A 24,903-nucleotide genomic window follows, 5' to 3' on the forward strand; every position below is an offset into this window, starting at 1 on the left:
TATAGTCAAAGCTATGCTTTTTCCAGTAATCACGTACGGATGTGAGAGTTGGATCATAAAGAAGGCTGAGTGCCAAAGAACTGATGCATTTGAATTGTGATGCTGGAGAAAACTCTTGATAGTCCCTTGAACAGCAAGGAGATCAAACCAGTCAATCCTAAAGGAAATTGACCCGGAATATTCATTGGAAGTACTGATGCTGAAGTTCCAATACTTTGGCCACCTGATGTGAAGAACTGACTCATTGGAAAAGATGCTGATGCTGGGAAAGACGAAGGGCAGGAGGAGAAGGGGGTGACAGGATAAGATAATTGGATGGCATCACCAACTCAATGGACATGAGTTTGAGCAAACTCTGGGAGATAGTGAATCACAGGAAAGCCTGGTGTGTTGCAGTCCATGGGGCTATAAACAGTTGGACATGACTTAGTGACTGAAAACAGCAATAAATCTCAAAGAAGAATTTATTCCATATCTTGGATTTGTCTAGGAAAAGGACAGAGATTGCCTAGGATAGCTGATTATGCTCTTGAATGGTTGCTTAATATTTAAAGTTTTACAAGAGTTTAATATTCACATTTTGGAGATAGAAATTTTAGCTGTAAAATTTTGACCTGGTGTTGTTAAAATTGAAAGGTCACAAAAATATTTATAAACTCGATGGAAGAATATTATTGATCAAAACTTCAACATTTCAAAATTAAAATGGTTAGGTTAGAATATTTGTATTTGGTGATCATTGTTGTTGTTCAAGTCAAGTCCATCTCTTTGTGATCCCATGGACTGCAGTAAAACCAGGCCTCCCTGTCCCTCACTATCTCCCAGAGTTTGCCCAAGTTCATGTCCACTGAATCTGTGATGCCATCCAACCATCTCATCTGGTGATCACAGACTCAAATTAAACTAAGTGCAGCGCAAGAAACAAGTCAGAGGCAGGGAAAAGGTTCTATTTCCATTTCTGAAAGCTTTGTCTCCGGCCGTGTCTTAGTTATAATACTGAAAAAACAACATCATCTTCAAGAGATATTCAGTGGGAATTGCAAATCAGTTTGGTGTGTGTTTCTGCTAGGGAACTAAACCATTTTTGTTTCATCTCCCCCAAAACATTCAACATTCATGAGGGATACAAAACATTGTATTGATATTTTTAGTCTGTAGAATATATTTGTTACAGAAAGTAGAGTATTTTCATCAAAATTGAAAATGAATTGACCAGTCTTTTGTCTCAAGAAATAAATTATTTGGGATATTCTGTTGGAAAAATATTCAGAATGCTGGGTCTAGTTTTTGCCTATAGATTACAAATAATATACAAGAGTGCCTCTAGCAGATCATAATTACATTTCAATAGAGTTCTCTGATAATCACAAACAAAATCACCCGCTTTGTGTATTGGCATAATTTTAATTATTTCTTTCTTTTGTAAATCAAAACTATTTTGGTAACCTGGGTGGTAATTTCTTTATGATAACGAAAAGTCTCCTAATTGGCTATTCTTTTCCACCATGCCCACAGGTCTTCAATCATTAACATCATGCTTTTATATGATAATCACTTTTCTTAGCATAGACTTCCTTTAGTTACTATCTGACACGGAAAGTCCATAAATATTAAGAGATTAACATCTTAATATAAATTCAGATTTCATCTTCTTTGATTATTGCATTAGGAAAACCCAATTACAAGATTTTACATTTGCAATATGGAGTTTTCACATTTTAACCTAAGAAGGAGATAAAATTTACTTTATGGAGGTCAGAAGGTAAACAAGAAAGAAAAGGACTGTGTATTGTGGGGTTTGTAGAGCTAATTTCTTCAAAAACATTATCTGTTAAAAGAAAATGGGATTAAATCTAATTTTAATTGTTAATCATGAGAGAGAGCAATTATTTACTAAGAGCCAGGCTCTATTTTAAAAACTTTACTTACATTGTCTATTGAGTCCTTTCAGTGGACATATGAGATATAATATTTTATCTCATTTTACTAAAGGTGAAACCTATAAACAAGGAACACAGGTCACCCACAACACACAGCTGGAATTGTTTGGCTCAAGGTAGCCCTTGTAATCTTACCATCATTGCTTGCAATGTCCTACTCACATCAAGGGCAGCACAGTGTAGTATCCAGTCCACATCCAGGATTGTTATTTATCTGTAGCTGTGGCCAGTAAAACTACAATAAAACAGCCTAAAATTGTAAATATGTACATCAAGAATGGGGCTTCCCAGGTGGTACGAGTGGTAAAGAACCTGCCTGCCAACGCAGGAGACATAAGAGACGTGGGTTGGATCGCTAGGTTAGGAAGATTCCCTGGAGAAGGGCATGGCGACCCACTCCAGCATTCTTGCCTGGAGAATCCCATGGAGAGAGGAGCCTGGCAGGGCTACATTCCATGGGGTCACAGAGTCAGAAATTGCTGAAGCAACTTAGCATGCAGGCACGCACATCAAGAACAAACACGTGCCAAACCTACAGTAGGAAGTCCTTCTAAAACCTAAAGTGCAGGAAGACCAACTTCTCCTTTATTTCTAGTATGTGTAAATAGAACCTTAAAGTGAAAGTGAAGTCGCTCAGTTGTGTCCGACTCTTTGCGACCCCGTGGACTGTAGCCTACCAGGCTCCTCCAACCGTGGGATTCTCCAGGCAAGAATACTGGTGTGGGTTGCCATTTTCTTCTCCAAAATAGAACCTTAAGCATTTTATAAAAGTAGATTTTTACATATTTTCTATATTTTCTTTACAATCTTTTTGTTTCCCACATCATTCATCATTATTCTTCTTCCTGTCTCCCTACCAAGAAAATGACTTTTGCTCTTTTATGTTGTCTCCTATAAAAACATGATCCTGCTTTCCCACAAGACACCCTGCCCCACGTCTCTATCTGATTATGTTAAATTCTTATAGAATCCATGATGGGACATATCTTTGGATTATAACAAGAGGGAATTTTCTTCCCTGTATGAAAATCTGCTTCTCCTTCACATATTTTTACTCTTCTCTTCCTATGTTTAATGATGGCAAAAGGTCAGGTCTATGTTACAGAAAATGTCTATTTGCCACCTGGGGCTTTTACTGATTTAAAAAATCAGCTTCTCTGCATGATTTAAAAGAATTTTTGACGGAGGCAACATAGATTCTTAGAAACTTGGAAGTGGAGCCATATTTTTTCTCAAGTATAATAACCTCTAGATTATTCTGTGACAGTTTTAAAATGTTACCTTAATCACAATGGTGAGCATTAATGAAGGTTCATGCCAGATAAAAAGGGAAGTTGAAGGTCATATGAAATTCGATATATTTAATAAAACTAACTTTGCGTTTCACAATTAAATCATATGGTTATAAGATATCTCCTTGAAAGATGGGGAGGAGAGTATCAAAGATTCACATTTTATCCAAAAACCTTTTTCACCAAAAGTAATAAATCATTATTGAGTGGTTCTCTATACCAATAAATACCAAGACGTGGTCAGTTTTCACCTTGGTGAATATGAACCAGCAAGGGTGCTCTCAGAATGAACTTTATCTACTGAAAAGAAATTTCAACTAGATTTCAATTAAAGGAAAGAAAGAAAAATCACAATTTCTCTAGTGCTTTATACTTGATTATCCTAGGTATTTTCATATATTGCCATTTAATTGAAATTCCCTCAATAGTTTTTAGCAGAAGGTGTTGACATTAACTCCATTTTCACAGATGAGGGAACAGAGTCTTAAAATGCTGGACTTAGTTGGCAAATAGCCAAATTGGGGTTCAACTCACTGCTCTAGCCAACTTTCAGCCTCTCTTAAGGAAACACATGTGAGCTTCATTAAGGACTGACATGAAAGAGCCAGTCATGAATCGTGTGCATGTAAACCAGAAATGCCTTTGCTTCCCAAATAACCACTCTCTCTTTACTGATCCTTCACATTTCAGTGTTAGGGCTTTGTTTGTTTCCCTTGAGCTAATATTTATTATTTGCTCCTAAAAGGCAAACGTTTTAGGGACAGGCAACAGAATATTCTATATCAATCATTGATGCTTTAATATGAATAAATTCTTAAGTTTCTTTCTGGAAAGGTAACATTTTTGGCTTAATTTATTCAAAAAGTTTTTAAAGCAAACAACTTTTTATTGAAATATAGTTGATTTACAATGTTGTATTAGTTTCAGTTATACAGCAAAGGGATTCAAGTACATCTAGAGTTTATCACACTAAGTCAGAAAGAGAAAGACAAGTATCATATAGATATTTCTAAGATGTGGAAACTAAAAAAAAGAATGCAAGTGAATTTATTCACAAAACAGAAATAGACTCACAGACATGGGAAACAGCATATGGTTAACAAAGAGGGAAGGTGGAGGGAGAAATCAGAAGTTTAGGTTTAACAGACACATACTACTGTGTATATTCATAAAATAGATAAAGACCTACTGTATAGTACAGGAAACTATATTCAATGTTTTGTAATAACATATAAAGGAAAGGCAACTTTTAATGGAAGAAAGGTGTGTATGAAAGGCAGGTTGAAGACACAATTCAAATACCACAAACTGTTAGCTCTGTATAGCTAGCTTGTCAGCGGGCAGAATATTAGGCACTCTTTCAATGGAAAATTAGAATCACAACAAAACACATATCTCTAAGATAACATCATTAGACTTCCTTATGAGTTTATTGAGTTTCCACAGCTCTAAAATTGATGGAAGAATTTTCTCCTGGTAGATGGCTAAGACTTCTATAAGTGCCTCTTGAGTTCATCTGAGGAGGTTTTATTTACCAAAGAGAAAGCAGTTGTAATCTAATCTTTGGAAAATCTCTAGATTTCTATTTCTTCCACAAGAAGTTTTCCATTATAGAAAAGAAAACTGGAGACCCAAGTCACATATGTGGTCCAAAAAAAAAAAAAAAAAATCCAAAAACTGTTGTAATTCTTTTCATTTATTTATTTCTAGGATGAGTATCAGGTATGTTTTCTATGTTAACTATTCCAAGAAGAAGAGAACTAACTAAAATGAAAGTGAAAAGTTTTTCAGCATTGAGAGAGAATAGTTTGATAGTATTTATTGTTTCACAAATCACTTTGGTAAAGATAATTAATGATTAACATATGATGTCTCTAGATAACACCTTTTTTCCATTTGGGGTGCTTTCTATGCTCTCCAAACACAACTGATAAATGTAAAGTCATAAAATCTTCATATCCAAAATATGCTTGTTTCTAAAGTGGCGAGCAAGAAAGTGCTTACATATCATATCTCTTCAGCCCTTGGTGGAGGGCGCTGTAGCTGTTTCCTGCTTTGTCAGCGAAACCCACAAAAGATTAAATACATAACAGCCAGTTAGTACCAATCTGTCTTGGAGGCTGGCAGGTGTTTCCATGAAATTTTGCCCCACCTGTCACAGCACACAGGGAAGGCAGCACCTGGCAACCTTATAAACAGCTCCCTCTTTAATTGCTTTGAAACAACACAAGCAGCAGCTGCCGCCGCCAACATTGTTAAGTAAACAACAGGTTTTGCACCTGCTGGAGCAAAATTCTGACCTTACTATTGGCCAATCAGGGGACAACCAGGTAACTCGGGCAGCCTGTCCTAATGCTGTGGCCCAGGAGATTAGTAACTGTCAGTCAGGATGGATTCTTCCCCTCAGAGGTGTACTGTTTGCTCCCTGGTCGCCTTTGGAGGGCATTTAATTCACCACCCCCCTCCCCCAACCCTCCCTTTTATACAAAAATCTAGATAATTAAGTTTACCTTATGAGCAGTTCCTTTTTGCTCTTCCCCCTCTCCTTCTCTTCCTCATTTTGAGGATGATAACAACAACAAAAAAGATGACTTAGCTCTGATTTTCCATTTTCTGCGTGATCAACAATACCTATTGGAGATCCAGAATGGAAGATACATGTGTGTGCTTAACCATTCAGTTGTGTCTGACTCTCTGTAACCCAAGGACTGTATGCTGTTGCTGCTGCTGCTAAGTCACTTCAGTTGTGTCCGACTCTGTGCGACCCCATAGATGGCAGCCCACCAGGCTCCCCCGTCCCTGGGATTCTCCAGGCAAGAACACTGGAGTGGGTTGCCATTTCCTTCTCCAATGCATGAAAGTGAAAAGTGAAAGCGAAGTCACTCAGTCGTGTTTGACTCTTCACGACCCCATGGACTGCAGCCCCCCAGGCTCCTCCGTCCATGGGATTTTCCAGGCAAGAGAACTGGAGTGGGGTGCCATTGCCTTCTCCAAGGATTGTATAGGAGTGGGCAAATAAACATGCTACCCACTGGCGACTCAATGATCCATGCTTTCAGCCTCCAGGACCAAAAAACTAAGGCTAAAATAACATGTATTTGTATATAAGTAATCCAGCTGGCTTTTTCAAAAAAGATGCTTTTCAGTATTTGATGGCTTTGTATAGATGTCCTTTTATTAATGAAGTGAGAGCAGGCAGTTCAGCTTTTATCTGAGCAAGAGCAAAGTCACATTTAACTTTTCCTCCCACTTGACAGCCCTCCCCACTCTGCTTCCCTGATGTCTCAGATGGTAAAGAACTTCCCTGCAATGTGGGACACCTGGGTTCGATCCCTGGGTCGGGAAGATCCCCTGGAGAAGGGAATGGCAACCTACTCTAGGATTCTTGCCTGGAGAATTCCATGGACAAGCCTGGCGGGCTACAGTCCATGGGAACACAAAGAGTCAGACGTGACTGAGCAGCTAACACTTTCACTCCCCGCCCCCCTGCATATCTACACATACATGATTCTGGTATTTGTAGCAAGATCATTCAAAGGCTCAATAAGAAACACAGTTTAGGCTTCAGGCACACAGACCAGAGAAATAGCACACAAAGGGGCAATGGATAAATACAACCCCAAGGTGTCGAAGAGAATGTTCCCCTCCTTGTTCACATCTTCTATGAGCTATAGACATCTCTCAGCGTTGGACTTGACTGAAACACACATGCCCATCACTACATCTAGGTGGGAAAAGACAAACTATGCAAGGCTAATTCAAAGAGAAAATAATCTGATACTCTGAAAGCTAGCGCATGACCATGAATTGGGCTTTGGTATGTATTTACTTGTACATAGTTTAATCCTCAGAACAAGTCTCCTTGAGATTTGACTATTCCTAAAAATGGTAAAAGAAAGGACTTTGGTTTATCTGAGTTAATACATCTTCAGCAAGGAAAACACACAGTAATATAAGCTGAGCCTTGATAAGGGGAGAGAGAAAAAAGGAATATTGTAAATCATAGGTAGAAATATACTAGACCATGCAATGTTTTAGGTTCTTTCATTTTTATCACAAAGACAGAAAATTCAACCAAGTAAAACAAAGACTGGATAGGCCTGAAGGCAAATGATCAAAAGTTTGTTTCAGATCGGAAAGCCAACAGAATATTTTGCCTATGATTTGTTTATACCATTTTGATCAAAAAGAATAATGTAATTGTGAACTAGTCCAAGGTTAAAGAATATTTCCAATGAGGTAAGTTAATTATTTATTACTATTGACTTGGGAGAACATTTCTGCAAAACCCAAGTATACTTCTTTTTCTCCTTTACATTTCTAAGAATTCTATAACCCCCCAACGTTGTTATTAAAGCAAATAATTTTTATAACATGAAGCAGCTGGCCAGTGTGCTATATCAAACACATATATTTTAAATAAATTAACATATAAGTTACACGCCTCATTCGTAGTAAATGAAGCATGCATGTGTGCTGTCATTTCAGCTGTTTCCGACTCTGCCCACCAGGCTCCCCTGTTCATGGGATTCTCCAGGCAAGAATACTGGAGTCGGTTGTCATGCCCTCCTCCAGGGGATCTTCCCCACCCAGGGATCAAAACTGCATCTCTTATGTCTCCTGCATTGGCAGGCGGGTTCTTTACCACTAGTGCCACTTGGGAAGCCCAAATGAAGAACATAAGAATGCAAATGTTCACATTTTAACTTTCTCCTGGGTCACACGAACAACTAAAAGACTGTGGTGTGTGTGCTAAGTCACTTCAGTTGTGTCTGACTCTGTGCGGCCCTATGGACTATATCCGCCAGGCCCCTCTATCCAAGGGATTCTCCAGGGAAGGATACTGGAGTGGGTTGCCATGCCTTCCTACAGGGGATCTTCCCCACCCAGGGATCAAACCCACATCTTATATCTCCTGCATTGATAGGCAGCTGCTTCACCACTAGCGCCACCTGGGAAGCCCCCACTAGGAGTGTACAAATGGAGAGAAATACAATCAGAAATCTACGAAGAAACCTCTAGGGTACTCTTAATTCAATCTGTTGAAGTTCCAAAGAACAATTAAAGAATTACAGCCAAGATCTGTATGCTATATAAATGAAGTATAAAGAAAACAGTGGGCTTTCCTGGTAGTTCAGTGGTAAAGAACTTGCCAACGCAGGAGACGTGAGTTCGATCCCTGAGTTGGGAAGATCCCCTGGAGAAGGAGATGGCAATCTACTCCAGTGTTCTTGCCTGGGAAATTCCACGGACAGAGGAGCCCAAAGGGCTACACACCGTGGGTCGCAAAGAGTTAGACATGACTTAGTGACTAAACAACGACGACATAGTGAAAAAAATCACTCTTCTTCTCTTCTCCTATCCTTTCTTTTACATCTATAGCAACATCAAAAGAAAAACATATACAAGATGCAAAGGGGCAATTTCCATGAACCGGGTTATAGTAGGACAGGAGTAGCAGTATTTATTCCCCCAAATTATAGAGGAGTATTTGAGATATATACATGCAATTGAACCATGAAAACAAATTTTTCATGAATATGAAAGGGGGCCTGAGCACTCCTGAAGCCCAGAGTTTTGGGGTCTTGATATGTTAATTTGACAACACTATTTGGCCTGAGCTTCAGAGTCTTCATTTGTAAAAGGAAATAATAACAAACTGATATTAAAGGATTTATGGTATGAAATAACTGATCTAGATGACAACGAGTGCTGTATGCTTATCTGTTCATCTCTACAGTGGGCCAATTTTTAAAAACATAGGTGTGGCTACATCTTCTCAAAACTAATAAAAGCAACAAATAAAATTTCTTAAGATCATGAGGCTTACTTAAATCAAACCAGTCTCAAGAATAAAAGAATTTAAAAAAAAAAAACAAGATAATGATACTGCACGTGTGTGAGAAAGGTAGAGGGAAGTAGGGATCAAAAAAACATTGTTTTAGAGGTGACTGATATCTACAAAGAAGAGAAAGACCATCTCCTGTAAGTAACTAGAATGATACATTAAGACTTCACACCCAGAAGTGTGCCTTACACACAGTAGAGTCTAATTACTCAATTAACTATTTCATTGGTTTTGATGCGTTATAAATTACTTCCAAATGCACAAGATTTAAATATACAGTTACATGCATTTTAACAAATACATACACTTCTCTAACTGCTTCCTCAATCAAGATACAGAATACTTCCATCACCCAAAAAAATTATCTCATTTCAACAATTCCTGTCTCCCTTCCCATTGCCAACAGACAACACCACCTAAATTCTGCAACTACATTTGAAAGTGAAAGTCTCTCAGTCATGTCCGACTCTTTGTGACTCCATGGACTATACATTCCATGGAATTCTCCAGGCCAGAATACTGGAGTGGGTGGCCTTTCCCTTCTCTAGGGGATCTTCCTAACTCAGGAATCAAGCCCAAATTTCACACGTTGCAGGCAGATGCTTTACTGGCTGAACCACAAGGGAAGCCCAACTACACTTAGTTTCAGCTATTACAGAAGTTCATATAAATGGAAGCATACAGTATATGTTCTTTTATCAGGCTGCTCCATCCAATACAGTTGTGATATTTATCTATGTGATTGGGTAGATCACTAGCTCATTCACCATTATTGCTACCTATATCCCATTCCATTGTATTAATATGCCATCAGTTGTTTATTTACTCAGCTGTTAACAGATATTTGGATTGCTCTCAATTTTTTTTTTACTACAATGAATAGAATAAATGAATATTCTATTTATTTATTACAATAAATATTTAAATATAGGTATCTGTGGACTGCATTTTCATTTAAAGTGCTAAATTTATTAGTATAAATTTATTTATAGCATTCATAACATTCCCTATTTTCTGTTTTCCTTCTTTGTTTTAATTAAACACTATTATGATATTTCTCTCTCTTTCAGCTCATTAGCTATATACTTTGGTTGGTTTGTGTGCTTGCTTTTTTGTGGATGAACAAGGGTTTAGCCTTCCAAGGTGTCTACTCCAGTGGAATAAGTCAAAGGCACTCTTTTTAACTTCTCTCTGGTCCATCCCTTGATCCCCAATCCCCTGTTAAAAGTAACAATTCTCTACATTTTCCCTGTTCAAATTTCTCTGTGGTTTCTCTCTTCTGATTGAATCTCGATTAATAGAGAATTGTCTTCACAAAGATGCTCTAGGTAAGGTAGCCAGAAATCAGACTTGGTTTACTGTTCTGTTGAGTTCAGTGTCTAGACCTGAGTTCAGCTTGATTCAGTCAAAGGCTGAGCTGGTCTGGAGTGAGGCTGTGGCTTTAATTCCTCTAACAGGATGTTAGAATCAGAAGTTTATTAATTCTCTTTGCTCTTCAACCCCAGTTCTCATATGGCTGCAGCACTGATACACAGGATCTCATCAGAAGGTAAACTGAGTGAGAGGTTTAGTTATGACTTTGATTAGACTCAGTTCATCTCTGGTTTCAACTGCCTTGACTTAGAGTTCACTATGCATGTTTTTTTTGTTGTTGTTGCTGTCTGGTGATATCTTTTAGTTGCACTGGGAGTAAAGATTCCATATGAAGATTACATATGGTGTATAGATATATAGAGTGTTCATGCCCTAGCACAGAAAAATGCCTTTATAAGGTAAGAGTCAGATACTAACATCAACAAACATTGATTTTTAAAAACCAAAAGCTACAAATGCCTCCCTTAAAATCACTCACTTCTTTTTAAGCATTTACAATTTATAAATGCTTTATTTATTATGAAGTAATATTTTCACTGATTTCAGACCTCAAAGGCAATCATTATTAACATTTTGGTGAAAGATATTTTCCCACTGGAATTTTTTTTTTGCTACCTTCATACAGACATTGCCATATGTACATATAATCACATCTATATTTTTATAAAAATTGATCAATACAACATGCATTACCCTATAACTCATTTCTGTCATCCTTGCAGATCAAAATATATAGGTTTTTGGGGTTTTTTAACTGCTACAGAGAACACCATTGCACAAACCATAATTTATGCTAACAGCTCTCTATTGATCGTCATTCATGTCCTTTCCATTTTCACTGCACTTACCATTTTTATAATTACATCATTTAAACATTCCTTAAAAAGGACTTCTAGAACATAAAATATAGATTTTAATAAATTAAAAAGGATGTTTCATAAGTTAAGAAAAAAGATGAAGCTATTGCATTTGACTTAATGGTTTACTTTCATGCTTTCTACCTAGCAGTTATTCATATGAATGCAGTAACCTGTGTTTATATGCCTGAAATGAAGCTTTCTTTTTGGCCAAGATTTTTGGTTTCTGAAATACTTAATCCATAATCGTAAATGCCTAAAATGTTCCAGTGAAGTGCCATATAAAGAATAGGAGCTTGATTAACCATATGTGGCCGTGAACCCCAGAGGTTGTATGTAGTCCTCTGAGGGCATAAAGTGGGCACAATGACAATTCTGCGCTTTATATTTGCTGGGGGACTAAATGGGAATCTTTGCTGGGCATTTAGACACTTTATAGGTAATACACTCAGTAATCTGCAGCAACTATCACTGTCATTCTGGAAATGTTGATCACAATGGAAAGAGGATGAGGGCCAGAAAAAAATTAAATTAAAAAAAGCAATGATTAACAGCTAATATAGGACTGGAGATAAAAATCAGTGTAATAATACATAAAAAGGAATACATCTTTGGGTAATGAAGAGCCAGTTCTACTTTTATATTTCTGAGGAGGTTAAAATCAATACCAAGGAAATTGAATTGAAATAATATGTAATCAGTTCCCTTCTTGATGGGGAAAACCATTAAAAACTCTTAGATAAGGAGAAAAATTTTGTAGGGGTGTGGGAGGGAGAATGTTCAAAAGAGGAGGGTAAACCTTTTTGTTTCATAGGTAGAAAAAGCTGATAACCAGTAAAATAGTAGACCATTTTAAAATAAATGATGATATCGTTATGAACAGGGGTAATTTTGTTCCCTAAATGCCAAAAAAAAAAAAAAAAAAAAGGAGTATCTCAGTTTTACTGGTCAATTAAGACAAAACAAAACCAAGCAAACAAATTGCATTTTCCTCTTTATATGACATAGCATAAATCCATCTTTAAATTCATTCAAAGACATTTTCTGCCAAAATCACTACTGCTTGGTGATGGCACTGTAACTATTTTCCTGTGCAGAGCAGAATGATAATGACTACAGACACACTGCTGCTGTCATGTTGCTAAGTCGTGTCCGACTCTTTGCGACCCCTTGGACCCACCAGGCTCCTCTGTCCATGGGATTTCCCAGGCAAGAATTCTGGAGTGGGTTGCTACTTCCTTCTCCAGGGGATCTTCCTGACCCAGGGATCAAACCCATGGCTCCTGTTGTGTCTCCTGCATCACATGAGATTCTTTACTGCTGAGCCACCAGGGAAGCCGGAGTCATACAATTTTCTAAAATAAGGCCATGTGGTACCACTCCTTTGGATACCATACAACAAGGAGAGAGAGGAGAAAGCCTGAATAATCCATCGCAGGCGAAACATCTAAGACTTTTGGCTCTCCCCTCCTGCTGCCCCTTGAAGCTTGTGCTCCTCAAACGTCCCCATCAAGATTGAGTCCTGAGCAAAGACTGACAGTTCCTTTCTACAGCCCTCTGCATTGCAGAGAGTGTCAGCTCTGATTCCCATTTCAAGAACAGGCTAATCAACTGCACAGTGAGCCAACAAACTGAACTGTGGTGGAAAAACAGACATGGGTGACAGTTTCAGCTGCTTTAGTGGGAGCAGAAGAAGGGTATCAAATCCAGAGTTCTAGTCTCAGATTTCCCCTTGCATGTCCAGATATAAACAGAGAACAGGGGATGAAAAGATTCACTAGCCTAATGAGCTAGCAGTGCAGTCAGGGCCACTGTGAGCAGATGTCATGATGCCTCCCACTCAGCCTTGTTCTGTGACTGGAAGACTCAGCAACCATGCTCAGTGACCTATCACACGGTTATCAAACTTCTCTGTACGTAAGGAATAAGTAAATCATCTATACCCATAGAAATATGGGCTAACACATTTTTTAAAAACCTGCCTTCTGCAAGCGTTAGTCCACATATTCCCTCTTTTTTAATTTATTTTAATTGGAGGATAATTACTTTACCATATTGTGATGGTTTTTGCCATACATCAACAGGAATCGACCACAGGTATATATATCCTCTCTTTATTTTGTACCCTACCCCCCACTAGGTTTTTGATAACCCAGGAACAGGAGCTTTTAATCAAGCTAGACTTTAATGAGATTCCCTTGGGAGCCCTGTCTTAAAACACCTGGGAAACTTTTAAAACAAAGCAGAGAACTGCACATTACCTTTACATATGTTAAGTTTTATGTCTACTAAGTAGGTTAGGGAGGAAAGCCTATAATGAGGACAATTACATAGAAAAACAGACACATGCACAGTCAGTAAAGGTAACTTGTTAACTCAGTAACTTGTCTATATCAAAGTTATAAAAAGAATGAAAGGGAAAGAGTTATTTTTCATTATGTGTCAAAGGCAATCCTAGCAAAAATTACTGTATTTTAAAAAAAGAAAAAAATATTATGAATCACTGTGCTAAGCATGAGGGAAGGTCAGGAGCCCAAAAACCCTCTGCTTAAAGACTTTCAAATGAATCAGTGTATATTGTTCTCATTTTTTCTTTTCAATTATAGAATATTAACAGCTATAGAACTTTTTTAGCTGGTTTATTTGTTCATTCAACAAATTAACCTACATTTTCTAAGAGTGAATGTGTGTGTATATGTATATGTGTGTGTGTGTGTGTGTGTATCCAGTACTGTGCTAAGAACTGGAAATCCAGGGCTAAGACATGCCCTGCCATTTAGGGGTTCATAGCCTAGGAAAGAAACTAAAACTGGCAGCCCTAGTGAGTTCCAAGCATCAGTTGCTGAGCAATATTCAGATTCTGAGTCTCATATTAAACCCATGCAGTAGGTTTGTGAGCTGTATGTACTTGACACATGCAAACACACAGGCTCAGAGATGTGAAGTAGTTTTCCAAGGGCATTCAGCTTTTTCCAGTAGCCCTGTACAGATATGAGAACTAGACCACAGGAAAAAATTAGACCGAAGAATCGATGCTTTCAAACTGTGGTGCTGGAGAAGACTCTTGAGAATCCTTTGGACAGCAAGGAGATCAAACCAGTCAATCCTAAAGGAAGTCAACCTTGAAAATTCATTGGAAGGACTGACAGTGAAGCTCCAATATTTTGGCCACCTGATGCAAAGAGCTGACTCATTAGAAAAGACCCTGATGTTGGGAAAGATTGAGAGCAAGAGGAGAAGGAGGTGACAGAGGATGAGATGGTTGGATAGCATCACCGACTCAATGGGTGTGAGTTTGAGCAAACTCCAGGAGATGATGAAGGACAAGGAAGCCTGGTGTGCTTCTTGGGGGTTCATGGAAGTCATGGGATTGCAAAGTGTTAGACATGACTTAGTGACTGAACAACAAATTCAGTTTCTAAATGGACAGGGTAAGATAAAACCCAGTCCCTGTGGCTCTAAAGCTCAGTTTCTTCCCACTCCACCACATTGCCTCTAGTGGGAAAGACAGGAAGGCAAGCACAGCACAATGTCACCCAGAGGGTGACGGGCAAGAAGAGCTCTCCAGCATCATGTGATTTTTCTCTTCCTCTCTCTAAAGTGGTATGGGCAGGTTAATCAAAAGAAAAGTCAATATTATGACTGCCTGTTTTTACATTTCAGCCTGAAAGTCCAGATAAAAGGCTTTAATTCTGAGTATCTTTGAGAACACAAAGCTTTGGAGCTCTGAAGCATTGAGTCAATAAGCACTTCTAATTAAATGGTTTAATAGGCAGTCCTTACCTAGTTAGAGTCATGAAGGATTTACATATGCATTCCATGCCCAGACCCCATTACATTCAGCACACCATGTTTTCTCCAAGAGTAAATGAACCATACTTCTCCCCAGCCCAGCACTCTTGTCTATATTTGTAGCCATCCTAACCTCTTTCTCTCTAATCTTGACCCTTCAAAGTCCAATATCTTCAACTGGTTTCCACACCACTTTCTGTGATTCTTTGTCCCTCTGATACTTCCTAATGTCCCTGTAGGTTCAATGTCTCTTTGCCCTGACTGAAGGCAATTTTACCATAAACACGGTAAAGGCTCTTCTATTTAAAAATAAGAGAGCATACAGAAACAAAACAAAATCCTCTTAACATCACATCACTCTTTTTCTACTGGTCCCATCTTCCCATGTTTCTTCAGCTTTCTGGAAAGTTTTGTCTGTGTTTGTTGCATCCAATTTCTTATTTTTAATTCATTCCTCAACTGCTATATTGTCACCTCTGGCTCTTCAAAAAATACTTTGAATTATTGTAGGACTTTATTTGGTACTCACTCAGTCATTTTATAGTTATACATATCACAAAATGCTTCAGAAATTTTTAAATCCATTAAAATCTTAAATACACAGAATATCTTCAGATCCTGACTTTTGCCAATACTTTTAGTGCATGTAATCCTTCCAATCCTTCCCTTCTATGACATTTTTTTCTTGCTCCCTTTTTACTCAAACCATCACTTCTCAGTCACCTTTGGGGGTACTTGTGTTTCCAGCACCCCCATTTATATAGGGGTTCCCCAGAGTTATGTCCTCAAGTCAATGGTTTCTTCTTTCTACACACTATCCTGGAACATACTCCTTAATTCTAATGATATTGAGCAATTTGTATAAGCTGATGATGTGCTAATATTTAGCTTTGGCTCAGATCTTTTCCCAAAGCTTCAGAATTATTTAGTCAATTTCCTATTGCAATTACAATTTTGATGCCTCACCAGCACATCCAATTCAATACGTATTGAATTGAACATTACACCATTTCCCTAAATGGATTCTCCTCTTGTGTCGGGTAACATAGATATCTGGAGAAGGAAATGGCAACCCACTCCAGTGTTCTTGCCTGGAGAATCCCAGGGACGGGGGAGCCTGGTGGGCTGCCGTCTATGGGGTCGCACAGAGTCGGACACGACTGAAGTGACTTGGCAGCAGCAGCAGCAGCAACATAGATATCAGTGTGTTTTGCCCTCAACACTGAAAAGTAAAGATTATCCCACTCCCATCCTTTCTCTCATCCATTCACACATATTAAGGGGTTCCCAAATCCTGTTTGTATAAGCTCCTACCCATTTTCCAAATCTATACCCAGTTATCTCTGCTGGCAGAGACCAGATTCTCACGCTCCATTCCCGAGTGACTATAGGAGTTCATGACTGCCTGTTTGTTGTCCCACTGTTTTTCTCCACAGTGACATCTGAATTGTTCATCAAAAACATAAAACCAACCATGAATTATTTTTGCATAAAATCCCTCACCAACTGACTCTCACCCATGGGATAAAGTCCAGACTCCTTCGTGTGGAGTAGGGGCACTCCCCGACCTGAGTCCTGTGTCCCTCTCCAGCCTCTATCCCCTTCTTAGACTTTATGCTCCAGGAACAATGCATTGATTGAAATTGCCTGTCTATGCCAAACTCTCATTTGTCTTCCTGTTCTTCCTTTCTTGAAATATTTATCTCCGTTTTCTTTGCCTGGATAAGCCTTACTCAAGAACCAAGATTCAGATTTAGCATTGTTTCTTCCAAAAATCACTCTCCAATCCCAAATCTGACTTGCATGATGATTCCTTGTAAGTCCATAGCTACCTATATCATAGTATCTGTCACATCATTTTGAGAATTCTGTTTAGATGCCATCTTCCTGTCTAGACCTTTAGTATACTGACCATTCTCATCTAAGTATTTATCTCCATTGCCTACCCCAAGACGTGGCTTATGATAGGAACACAGTAGAAATTTGCTGAAATGTCCATTACTTCTTTGGTCCTGAGGAATTTGTTCTTCTCTGTGTTTGCAGTCTAATTCTGCAGTCTAGCTGAGCCAGATGGAAGAGTCACGACATTCACAGCTGACCATTCATTTGATCACTTTTAGAATCATCAGAAACATCATGGGCAGTTTGTTGTGTGTTTCCTATTTGGAATCTCTATTCTCTCCCTGCCTTAGGATTATTTTGATATGCCCACAAAGATGCCAAAGGCATACTTCTCCAAAAGAAAAAGATCAACCACAGAACTTATCTACTATTAATGCTTTGAAGGAAAATAAAGAACTTTATGGTGGATAATAGGCTAAAACATTAAACAACTCTCTCAATTTACTATTCTTCTTTTCCTTCATAATTACAGTGGCTAGTTTAGGAATCTCTAAAAATTCATATGGTGACTATTTTTTTTGCTGAACGTTTCCCATTCAATGCCCCAAACACACATAAAATATACCCCTGAATATTAATATTAAAATATTATTTTATATGACAGTGATTAGTGATTATATTTAGAGTATCAAATAATAAAAACTCATATTTGTATAATGACTAGAATTTTCCAAATAGTTTACAAAAACATTATCCCAGTCTTTAAGAGAGCCCTTAAATAGGTATCAATATACCTATTTTATAGCTATAAAGATATGAATCCATTGAGAATATTAAGCAAAAGTGTTTTATTCTCTCTACCTAGTCATGTTTCAGTGTGGTATTTCTGCCATTATAATTTCTGAAAGAGAAATGGAATAAATGACATACTGGGAAGAAAGAGGCTATGTCATAGAATGGAGTCAGGCAAAAAAGAACAAGGGGAGAATGAGGCTCTTCTTTTTGGCCCTGAGTGGTTCCTGGGATGAGGAGCTAACATGCAGAGGTTGATGGAGAGACGAGGTTGTCACAACCTTCCTTCCTTGGAGCTAAAGTTCTAGGAGATGCACAGTTGGATACATTGAAAGCAAAGTCAGAAGCAGAAAGGCTTTTAACATTGACTTTTTGGGACTCTGAGAGAGACTTGTCTCTCAGATTGGCCATGAAGGATGCTCAGATGCAGATTAAATAGACTGCATTGCCATAACTGTGGAGATCTTCAGTTTCAGCAAGATTACAGTGGGGCTGGGTCAGCAGAGGTGACTAAGAGCCAGGAGAGAAAGGCCATGGACCTACTAACCACAGACCTCGACTGCTGATACCTCCTGAGCATGCAGTAACCAGGTATGAAAGCAACACTTCTGGGCAGATCCAAGAAATCGCCAAGCAGAACAAGAACCTAGGAACACATGGAAGGGCTCCCTCTCACCCTCCACTACAAGATCATATTTATCCCTTCTTTCAGATGCCCAGAAACTGTCTTAGAGAAGAACATGGGAAGGAGAAGGGAAATCTGAGATAGAGACAGTTACTTCAAAGAGGATATCATTAGACTTACATGTTCAGTTCTCACATGTAAAGAACTAGGAAGATCTAACTCTCACCCATACAACAACAACGAGATGCTGAGCAAACTAAAAATCATTGATTTTTTTCTTAGATCTACAAGAGAACTGACATCATAGAGCAAATCACCACCATGAAATCTTGAGAGGAAAGTGAATACAGAGAAACACAGTCAAGATATTCTTCTTTGAAAAGGAAGCTGCTAGAGCCATAATTGTAGAAATACTTAAATGGTAATTTAAACAACTTGATGGATGCTGATTGTAGGCTAGTTTGAAAGTGATAAACTTCTGGCACCATGGTCGTGGGTGGAACCCCCACTTTTGTGGGTTTTATACTGACAAACCATATGCTAATGGTGCACAGCCAAGAAAAATCACCTATATCTTAAAGAGGGACATAAAGTATTCATTTTGAAATGATCCCAATGTGTTCATCATAATAAAGATCTATGTTCCAGGTAAAAAGATCTTACCAGAGAGTTACCTCTCCTAGGTAAATTGTCCTTATGTAGGACAATTACACAATTACAATTATACAATTCTAGCCACCTCTAGGCTTTCTGTCTCACCTAAGGGGAGGGGAAGCTAAGAAACAGTGAAAATTATGTTCCAGGGACTCAGGTCCACTAAAAGATGGGGATTTAATTATAAGATTTTAGAAGATTTCTTCACCCTTACTCCTTACCACTAGGTCAATGGGGCTCTAGTTTAATAACAGTGTATTAGTGTTGAAGTACTGTAAGGAATAAAATTTATTTAAGAAGGAGTTTGAGAGAAACCCAAAGACAACAGGCAAGAAGAAAACAGAGATACTAGAAGAATCTTATGCTTGCAGTACCTACAGATACAGAAAACATTAAATACAACCTAACTCCTAGCCAGAGTAACACCAAGTCTCACACCAAATACCTTCCTCTTTTAAAATCATAGTTCCTATTGCCTGAAATTGAATCAGCCGATTTGGAACCTTCTAAAAATGAAAACAGCAAGCCCACAAGTTTCACTGGTAATTTTACCAGTAATTTAAGAGAGAAATGATTCCAATTCTCTATAATATCTTTCAGGAAGTAGAAGCAGAGGGGACACTTCCCAACTCATTTCAAGAGTCCAGCACCATCCTGGCACCAAAATCAGTTAAATACATCGTAAGAATGGAAAACTACAGACCAACATCTCTCATCAACACAGATGAAAAATTCCTTAACAAAATGTTAGCAAGTTTAATGTAACGATGTAAAAAACTATATATAACAGTCAAATGAGATTTATTCCAGGCATACATGTCTGGTTTAACATTCAAAAATCAATTAATGTAATCCACAAAAGTATACACCCGTATCAATGGATGCAGAAAAAGCATTTGATAAAAAGCATTTGTCAAAAGTCAGCACCCATTCATGAAAAAACTGTCAGCAAACTAGAAATGGGGGAACTTACCCAAATTGATGAAGAACTTCTACAAAAAACCTACAACGAAACCATACTTAGGACATGCTGCTGCTGCCGCTAAGTCACGTCAGTCGTGTCCGACCCCGTGCGACCCCATAGACAGCAGCCCACCAGGCTCCCGTCCTTAGGATATGAGGTTACTACATAAAGATATTTGCTTTTCTATATGCTGTGCTGTGCTTAGTCACTCAGTCATGTCTGAGTCTTTGGGAGCCAACGGACTGCAGCCCACTAGGCTCCACGGTCCACGGGGATTCTCCAGGCAAGAATACTGGAGTGGGTTGCCATGCTTTCCTCCAGGGGATCTTCCCAACCCAGGGATCAAACCCAGGTCTCCCACATTATAGGCAGATTCTTTACAGACTGAGACACCAGGAAGCTTTTCTATGTACATTCAAAAAATAATTGGAATTTAGAATTTAAAACACAGTACCATTCACGATAGAATTAAAATCAACAAAACACTTAAGTACAAATCTAACAAAACATGACTAGGATCTATATGCAGAATATGAAACTCTGATTTTAAAAATCAAACAATATGTAATAAATGGAGAGATATTCCATGTGCATGGACTGGAATATTTAACGTTATTGCCAATCCTACTCACTTTGATTTATAGATTCAATACAAGTTCAATCATGATCCCAGAATGCTATTTTGTAGGTATTTATAAACTAATTCTAAAGTTTATATGGAAAGGAAAAAGATCCAGAAAAGCCAACACATCACTAAGGAAGAACAAAGCCATAGAACCCATACGAAAACTACAGTAACCAAGTCAGCATGGGGTTCATGAAAGAATAGATACACTAATCAGTGGAATAGAATAAAGAGTCTAGAAACAGACCCACACAAATATAGTCAACTGATCTTTGGCAAAGAAACAAGGGAAAGTAAGTAGAGAAAGGACAGTCTTCTCAAAAAAATTATGCTGAAATTGTATGTTCATGTGCAAAAAGTAAAACTAGTCATAGACGTATACCTTTCACAAAAAATAACTCAAGATCAATCACATACCTAAGTGCAAAAAAGCAAAATGATGAAAGATCTAGAAGAAACATAGAAGAATATTTATATGACCTTTGGTTTGCAGGTGAATTTTCATACACAACACTAAAGCATGATTAATGAAAGAAAAAAAGTTTGATTTATTAAAATAAAAAAAAATTTCTACTCTACAGCATGGTAAAAGAATTAAGCCAGCTGTGGTTTGGGAGAAAATATTTTCATAACAAAGTTGATACTGCCCATGTGTTAAAAACATACAAACAACTCAAACTTCAACAATAAACAAACGACTCAACTAAAAAGTGGACAAATGACCTGAACAGATATATAAGAGAAATTCCTACAGAAGGGGATTCTATAAAAATCCTTACCAATATTCCTCAAACTAGAAAAGTCTAGGAAACTGTCAGAGCCAACAGGAGCCTAAGAAGATACAGTGAGTAAATGTAATGTCATATCCTAAGTGGGATCCTGGAGCAGAAAAAGACATTAGGTAAAACTAAAGAAATGTGAATAAACTAGGAACTTAAGTTAATAATCATCTATCAATATTGTTACTAATTGTAATAAATACACCCTAAGGTGTTATTAATAATAGGCAAAACAACACAGGGTATATGCAAACTCTTTCTATTGTCTCAATTTTTATGTAAGTGTAAAACTATTCTAAAAAATAGAGTCAATTATTTTTTTTAAATGAAGGCATTACTTAAATAACTTTAAATAATTGGATCAGAATGAGGTTACCAGATTTTACTAAATTTAATTTCCAAATCTCCCTAATGCAGTCTTCAGCTAGAATGTAAGATGACACATTTTCTTTGCACTCCTGAATATAATGAGTGTAAATTAGACAAAGAAATTAAGAATTAGAGAATTAAAAATCACACAGCTACTACTGACAGAGCTGTGACTCAAAGTCCAGATTTCAGACTTAGAATCCAAGTTCTTCCCACTTTACATATAGAAAAGCACTCTGGGAAGTTACCCCAAAATAAAACACACTGTTGCCTTTCAAACAAGCTACACCTTGCTTATGAAAAGCACACTTGAGTGTGAGAAATAGTAAAATTCAGAGTCTGAGAAAGCCAGGCAATATACTTCAGGAAGATGGTACAAAGAGAGTCATGGTGTCGACACAGAACATGTAAGATGGATATTGAAGACAATAAGTCAAATTCATGTCTGTATGGTTCAAAGAACCAAACTCAGGAATAAAATGAGAACAAAGTGAATTCAATCATTCACATCAAAGAATCTTTCTCGCTGTGTTTTTTATGAGCTTTGTCTGGAGTCGTCTGGTTTCTGTGGATCAAAAGCTTAAAGGCCTCACCTGTAATCTAATTTGTTAGGGTTTGTTACTATTTTATAATCTAGAGGATGAGAAAATGTAATCAGTTCACTTTACAAGCTTCAATTTTTTTTTTTTTTTAACATTGCAGCAGTTAATTATCCAATATCTGAAATACTCGTCAAATTCTGACCATCGGTACTACCTATTTCCACAGCAAGATTCAGAAAAGTAGAGAAGACAAAACTTTAAGTTGTGTATTAGTATTTATGAAGGCAAGTGTTACACAATTAGCCAAAATCTTGTTTAGTGATTTTCTGAGCAAATTCAAAAGTTAGCTAGAGGATATTATGAATATAATAATATCAATTCTGTGAATGAAGTACAGTAAAGTTAACTTCATATTAAATATGTAATATATGAGCCTAGGTATATTTAAACAAAGATGATACAAGGTATTTAGAATAGCACATACTTGTTCAATGATGGAAATTTCACTGCAAGAAATACATAATTCTGGTTTCTACAAGAAGAGATAAATGACATAATTCTAGTTGAACCAACATAAGGGCTGATTACAAGTTGGAAAATAAAGCTAAGAGACTTCACTTTTAATCAGCAGGAAATATTTGCTTTTCAAGTAAAATATTCTTGCATGAAAAGGCTAAGAAAATAATGTTAAGTACATGAAAACTCATAGAGTGGATTTTAATTTGTCAAAAATTTACTTTTATCCCGATACTCAAGTAGCCTATGGGACAAATAGTCAAATAAATTAAATAGGTAAAATGGAAGAGACAGAACCCTGAAGCTGAAACTAAATTGAAAAAGCAAAGGAAAGGGGAAAAATCATTTGCCAATGTGGGAAACTATGAAATGAGCTCATTTCATATATTTGGAAAGTCTCAGTCCATCTATTTTTCCCCCAAATCCAACAAATCATCCTCCTCAATGTAAGCTTACCTGTCAGAGGTATTTGATATGATGGCTTTCATTGTCCACTTTTCTCCAAGAATTACTAACTTCTAAAGGGATTAATAGAGTTACACTACATATCAGGATATAATAAAAGCATATGACAATCACATACTCTAATTCTCTACACCATGCGTATCAGAATCACCTGATTTGCCTATTGTATATACAAATTCTTGCATTCTATTGCTACTATACTAGTTCTGATGGCTGAGACCTAAAATCTACCTTTTCAGTGAGCATCCAAGTTGATTGTTGCCACACTAATACTTAAGAACTTTGCTTCAAGCTAATATAATTGATTATGGCATAAGATATATAATTACCAAACTCGGAACTAAAAGTGGAAATAAGATATGGAAGTTTAATGCACTAACACCTGGATTTGTTTGTTTACAAAGTTAAATGAGAATATATCTTAGAATATCACAATATATATTAATTTAATAGTAATATAGATCAAACCCCAGATAGATATCAGTACTCAGTACTGATTGAAGTTAAGTTAAATTGGGGTTAAAACATAGTCCTTTTTTCCCTTTCTTTCTAAAGAAAAAATAAACCAACCTCACATTTGAGCTAACTTTCAGAAAAATACAAAAGCACAATATCTATGTTGTATAAATGAGTGCTACACTTTTATTCTTATCCTAAGCCATTCTTCAAGCTTTATCTTTGGTAATGATAATTACACATGTGGATCTTTTTTTTAGCTGTGACATGTGGGATCTTTAGCTGTGCATGTGGGATCTAGTTCCCTGACTAGGGATCAAACCAAACCTCCTACATTGGGAGCACATAGTCTTAGCCACGGGACTACCAGGGAAGTACCTTACATATTCTTAAGAATATAAGTCACTTATGAGTATAAACTGGTCAAAAAATGGCAATCAAAAGCTTACCTCTTTTTGGTTTGTAAGGAGTTAACTTTCCAAGAAAACAGAAGGAAAAAAAAAAAAGATCTCCATATATGTCTTTGAGGTCACAGTGGTCCAAAGTCATAAGTCTTTCAGGAACAATTCAAACCAAAAGATCACCTTAAAGACAAGAATCCTGGAACACACACATACAACAGAAAATCAAGTGAAAATCATGCCTATCCCTCTAAACTTATAATGGCTGCTGCTGCTGCTGCTAAGTCGCTTCAGTCGTGTCCGACTCTGTGCGACCCCATAGATGGCAGCCCACCAGGCTCCCCTGTTCCTGGGATTCTCCAGGCAAGAATACTGGAGTGGGCTGCCATTTCCTTCTCCACTTATAATGGCTACTTGGGCCAAAAAAAAAAAAAAAACCCTATGCATGAATGAAAGCTTCAAGATGTAAATTCTTTACAACTGACCAATCCACGTTCTACCCTTGAAAACCTCCAATGCCACTCCCCTGATTTAGAATTAAGACCCATAGGTAACAGTCATGAGTATGATTTTCACAATCACTATAGGGTTTTCCAGTCTGCCTTATTCAGAGCAAACACTGGGGATCAATTAGAATTTGAAATACACTGTTATTCCATACAAGTGCTTTTCTAGTCATTGTCCTTTAGCTCCTAAATTACTTTTTAAAACTTAGTTTTTATGCGAATCTAGTTGCTTTATAACATGTTAGTTTCTATTGTACAGCAAAA

Source organism: Cervus elaphus, chromosome 27, assembly GCF_910594005.1.
Source record: "Cervus elaphus chromosome 27, mCerEla1.1, whole genome shotgun sequence".
NCBI lineage: Eukaryota > Metazoa > Chordata > Mammalia > Artiodactyla > Cervidae > Cervus > Cervus elaphus.